Source organism: Elephas maximus, chromosome 20 (genome assembly GCF_024166365.1).
Source record: "Elephas maximus indicus isolate mEleMax1 chromosome 20, mEleMax1 primary haplotype, whole genome shotgun sequence".
Taxonomy (NCBI): domain Eukaryota; kingdom Metazoa; phylum Chordata; class Mammalia; order Proboscidea; family Elephantidae; genus Elephas; species Elephas maximus.
Window position 1 is genome coordinate 22880410 of NC_064838.1, and position 6000 is coordinate 22886409.

Consider the following 6000-nt stretch of genomic DNA (forward strand, 5'->3'; position numbering starts at 1 on the left):
TCATGCAGTTGTAGAGGTTGAAAAGCTGCACATATGAGCAGCTGATATTTGACAAAAGCCCAAAGACGGTTAAATGGGGAAAAGACAATTTTTTCAACAAATGCTGCTGGCATAACTGAATATCCATCTGCAAAAAAATGTAACAAGACCCATACCTCATACCATGCACAAAAACCAACTCAAAATGGATCAAAGACCTAAATATAAAATAATAAAGATCATGGAAAAAAAAATAGGGACAATGCTAGAAGCCCTAATACATGGCATTGACAGCATACAAAACATTACTAACAATGCGTAAATACCAGATGAGAAACTGGATAACTGGGAGCTCTTAAAAATCAAACACCTATGCTCATCCAAACACTTCGCTAAAAGAGTAAAAAGATTACCTACAGGCTGGGAAAAAGTTTTTAACTGTGACACTTATGATCAGCATCTAATCTCTAAAATCTACATGATACTGCAAAAACTCAATAACAAAAAGACAAATAACCCAATTAAAAAATGGGCAAAGGATTTAAACAGGCACTTCACTAAAGAAGACATTCAGGTAACTAACAGATACATGAGGAAATGCTCATGATCATTAGCCATTAGGGAAATGCAAATCAAAACTACAATGAGATTCCATCTGACTCCAATAAGGCTGGCATTAATCCACAAAACACAAAATAATAAATGTTGGAGAGGCTGTGGAGAGACTGCAACACTTATACACTGCTGGTGGGAATGTAAAATGGTACAATCACTTTGGAAATCAATTGAGTGCTTCCTTAAAAAGCTAGAAATAGAACTACCATACGATCCAGCAATCCCACTCCTTGGAATATATCCTAGACAATTAAGAGCCTTTGCATGAATAGATATTTGCACACCCATGTTCATTGCAGCACTGTTTACAATAGCAAAAGATGGAAGCAACCAAGGTGCTCATCAACGATGAATGGATAAATAAATTATGGTCTATTCACACAATGAAATACTATGCACTGATAAAAAACAGTGATGAATCTGTGAAACATTTCATAGCCTGAAGGAACTTGGAAGGCATTATTCTGAGTGAAATTAGTCGATTGCAAAAGGACCAATATTGTACGGGACCACTACTATAAGAATTCAAGAAATAGTTTAAACAGAGAAGAAAACAACTTTGACAGTTACAAGAGTGGGGAGAGAGGGAGGAAGAGGGGTATTTACTAATTAGATAGTAGATAAGAACTATTTTAGGTGAAGGGAAAGACAACACACGATACAGGAGAGATCAGCACAACTGGACTAAACCAAAAGCAAAGAAGTTTCCTGAATAAACCAAATGCTTCAAAGGCCAGCATATCAGAGGGATGGGTTTGGGGACCATGGTTTCAGGGAACATCTAGGTCTATTGGCATAACAAAATGTATTAAGAAAATATTCTACATCCTACTTTAGTGAGCGGAGTCTGGGGTCTTAAAAGCTAGGAAGCGGCCATCTAAGATATGTCAATTAGTCTCAACCCACCTGTAGCAAAGGAGAACGAAGAACACCAAAGACACAACTTAATTATGAGCCCAAGAGACAGAAAGGGCCACATAAATCCGAGACCACATCATCCTGAGACTGGAAGAACTGGATAGTTCCTGGCTACCACCAATAACTGCCCTGACAGGGAACACAACAGAGAATTCCTGATGGAGCAAGAGAACAGTGGGATGCACACCTCAAATTCCCGTAAAAAGACCAGACTTAATGGTTTGACTGAGACTGCAGGCACCCCGGAGGTCATGGTTCCTGGACTCTCTGTTAGCTCAAGACTGGAATCATTCCTGAAGCCAACTCTTTAAAGAGGGATTGGACTGGACTACAAGACAGAAAACGATACTGGTGAGGAGTGAACTTCTTGGCTTAAATAGACACATGAGACTGTATGGGCAGCTCCTGTCTGAAGGGGAGATGAGAAGGCAGAGGGGGGCAGAAGCTGGCTGAATGGACATGGGAATACAGGGTGGAGAGGGAGTGTGCTGTCTCATTAGGGGAAGAGCAACTGGGAGTATTTAGCAAGGTGTATATAAATTTTTGTATGAGAGACTGACTTGATTTGTAAACTTTCACTTAAAACACCATTAAAAAAAAAAATCAACCGACATATTGCATTGGGCAAATCTGCTGCAAAAGACCTCTTTAAAGTGTTGAAATCCAAGGTGTCACTTTGAGGACTATGGTGCACCTGATCCAATCCATGGTATTTTCAATTTCGTCATATGCATGCAAAAGCTGTGCAATGAATAAGAAGACCAAAGGAGAATTGATGCCTTTGAATCATGGTGTTGGCGAAGAATGCTGAATATACCATGGACTGCCAGAAAAATCAAGAAATCTGCCTTGGAAGTACAGCCAGAATGACCCTTAGAAGTGAGGAGGGTGAGATTTTGTTTCACATATATTTGACACGTTATCAAGAGGGACCAGTCCCTGGAGAAGAACATCATGCTTGGTAAAGTAGAGGGTCAGCAAAGGCTCTCAGTGAGATGAACTGACACAGTGGCTGCAACAATGGGCTCAAACATAGCAATGATTGTGAGGATAGCTCAGGATTGGGCAATGTTTCATTCTGTTATGCATAGGGCTACTTTGAGTCAGAACTGACTAGACAGCACCTATCAACAGCAACAATAAATATTTTTTCAAGGATATATCCTTTGTGCACCTCCATTTCTATCACCCTAAACCAATGATCTCTATCCCTGCCTGGGCTCCTGCAACAGCTTTCTAATTGGAACACCAGCACCTGTTCTGGCCTCTCTCCAATACATTTTCCACTCTGTAGAGGGAGTATTTTTTTTAAATGCAAATTTGATCATGCTTAAAACACTCCATTGGCTTTTCATTACTCTTTGGATAGAGATCAAATGTGTAACATGGCTTATAAAACTCTGATTGTTTGGCACCTGCCTAATTTTCCAGCATCATCTCATACCAACACAAAACAAATCCAGAATTCCCAGGCGCCCTCTGATCAACAGTCCTTTTCAGCCTTCCTGACTGCCTACATTTCTGTGAATACATCAGTCTCTATTGCATGTTATATTTTTGCCAAACCTGGCCCATTTCTTGGTATGCTCTCCTTTGCTACTGCCCCCCTGTCCTTTTACTTGGTTGCTGTTTTTGTTAACTGCCATCAAGTCAGCCCCTGACTCATGGCAACTCCACACCCAATGGAATGGAACACTGCCCTGTCCTGTGCCATTCCCATGGTTGGTTGTGGGTCAGACCATTGTGCTACATATAGTTTTCATTGTCTGATTTTCAGAAGTAGACCACCTGGATCTATCTTAGTCTGGAAGCTCCAGACTGTTCAGCATTATAGCAACATGCAAGCCTCCATTGATAGGTGACTGTGCGTGAAATGCTTTGGCTGGTAACCAAAACTGGGTCTTCCACATGGAAAGTGAAAATTCTACCACTGAGCAGCCACTGCCCCCTTTTACCTGGTTATTTTCTACCTTTTCCTCAGATTTCATTATAATTGTCCTTCAAGAAAGTCTTCCTTAGACTACAGCAGCCTGAGACCAGAAGAACTAGATGGCGCCCCGCTACAACTGATGACTGCCCTGACAGGGAACACAACAGAGAACTCCTGAGGGAGCAGAAAAGCAGTGGGATACAGGTCCCAGATTCTCGTGAAAAGACCAGACTTAATGGTCTGACTGAAACTAAAAGCACCCCGGTGGTCCTGGCTCCCAGACCTTCTGTTAGCCCAGGACAAGAACCATTCCCAAAGCCAACTCTTCAGACAGGGATTAGACTGGACAATGGGATGGGGAGGAATGCTGGTGAGGAGTGGGCTTCTTGCAACATGGACACTTGAGACTATGTTGGCATCTCCTGCCTGGAGGGGAGATGAGAGGGTAGAGGGGGTTAGAAGCTAGTAGAATGGACACAAAAAGAGAGAGTGGAGGGAGGGAGTGGGCTGTCTCATTAGGGGGAGAGCAATTGGAAGAAAGTATGTAGCAAGGTGTAGTTAAGTTTTTGTGTGAGACTGACTTGATTTGTTAACTTTCACTTAAAGCACAATAAAAATTAAAAAAAAAAAAAAAGAAAGAAAATCTTCCTTGAACTCTCAGACTTGGTCAGAACCCCCTTCTTAAAGTACAGTGACCTCTACCTTCTAGCATTGCTCACAATGAAAATTTTCATTCATTTGTGTGAGTTTGTCTTCACCTCTCAAGTATAATCTCCATAATAGTAGGAAGGTCTTTCCTTTACTTGCCTCATCTTTGTACTCCCTCCCAATGTATCATTGTGCCTACACTAGCATCTATTACATTTGATGAAAAAATGAGTATCCAATATATCAGGATATAGTTGTCCTGTCCTTGGTCCAGGTCTGGTGAAATACTCACCCTGAATAGTAAATATTGAACGTTAAAGAGAATGTGAATTGTAGTGCTGTTGGAAGCAAATTTAAAGGTTAGAAGACTAGTAAACAAACAAAAAACATTGTTGTCCAGTCAATTTAGACTCATGGCAACCCCATGTATTACAGAATAGAACTGCTTCATAGGAGTTTTTTTGGCTGTTATCTTTACTGCCTTGGCATGGCTGGACTGGTTAGAACCTCCAACCTTTAGATTAGTAGACAAGTACAAACTTTCTGCCACCCAGGAACCTAACTAGACCTGAATGAATGAAGACAAAGAAAAATTATAAACTGGAATTTGGATCCCAAGTCCAAGAGATCTGGTGATTGGATTGGGAAGTCTGCTGTTAATAGGCCCGGTCAACCTACTGTAACCCCTGTTTTAGTTCAGTTTTGTTTTTTTTTTTTTAAGGAAAATCTCTAACTTTTCCTTTGGGGAACAACTCCTCCTTTATTTCAGGCTGTCTTGGTAGTGTACTGGATTACAACAAAGTTTTTTCCTAGTCCAAGGCCAAACTGTCTCTTATTTTTAATCATCAGTGAGGTGACCTAAGTACAAAAATATTTGGAATTAGCTCATTCCTTGGATTATACCCTGAAGTCAGTGACCATTAATTCCACTTTCCTAGGCCCTGGAGTTGCCTTGATTCTTGTCCTTTCTGAGAAAAACTATCCAGGTTTTCCTTGATTCCCTATTCTTCCAATAAATGATGTTATCCATTTATCCATCTATCTATCTATCTGTCTGTCTATCTATCTATCATAATGAGAGATAGCTGGGTTTAAGATAGCCAATATTAGTTCTCTTGCTTTTAATATACATGTGAAAGTAAGCACAATAGGATCAAGACTGTGAATGAATTAATGCAAGGAATCTTTTCATTAACATCACAGCTTAAATGAGGTGAAGAAGATGAACTTAGAAGAAAATATCAAGTCGTGAGTAGATTAGAAGTTAGCTCAATAGTGGGATAAAATATATAAAATATACTTTTTGTGTGAGACATATTTCTTTCGTTAAAACAAAAACCCATAACAAACTAAACTTTAATTTTTTTCTGGCAACTAGGCATGTTGTATGTGTATATACATTTTTTAAATGAAACTGTGATGAATGGTGTATTTAAATTTGTTGACAGAACTATTTTGGCAGCTCAAAGGGATAGACAAAGTTTGAAGAAAAGAAGTCAGCTCCCATTATGATGCTCAGTGGCACAGGAACAGAGGGTAACAGAGAGTAACTTAAACTCAGACAACGCCCCCTGGCCCTGTGGAAAATTGAATCTCTTTTAGTTTTAAATTCTCTTTTCAACTTAAGGATGAAACTTTCGAATAATTCCATTTACTTATCAGTCATTTGTGGACTTTTTTTTTTTTTTCTTAAAGCCCTCTCTGTACTTACTCATATTATTTTGTTCTCTGTTCTGAATGTCATTTTCATTTGAAGAGTTCCCCCATAGATGAGAGGGAGTCTGGAGAACAAAGTGATGCCCTTCTTCCAGCAGATGACCCATATTAATAGACATTTTAAAAGGATTGCAAACCAAAATTGCTGGTTTAAATGAATGATAGCCTGTCTTAAGCCCGAAGACTTCCAGTGA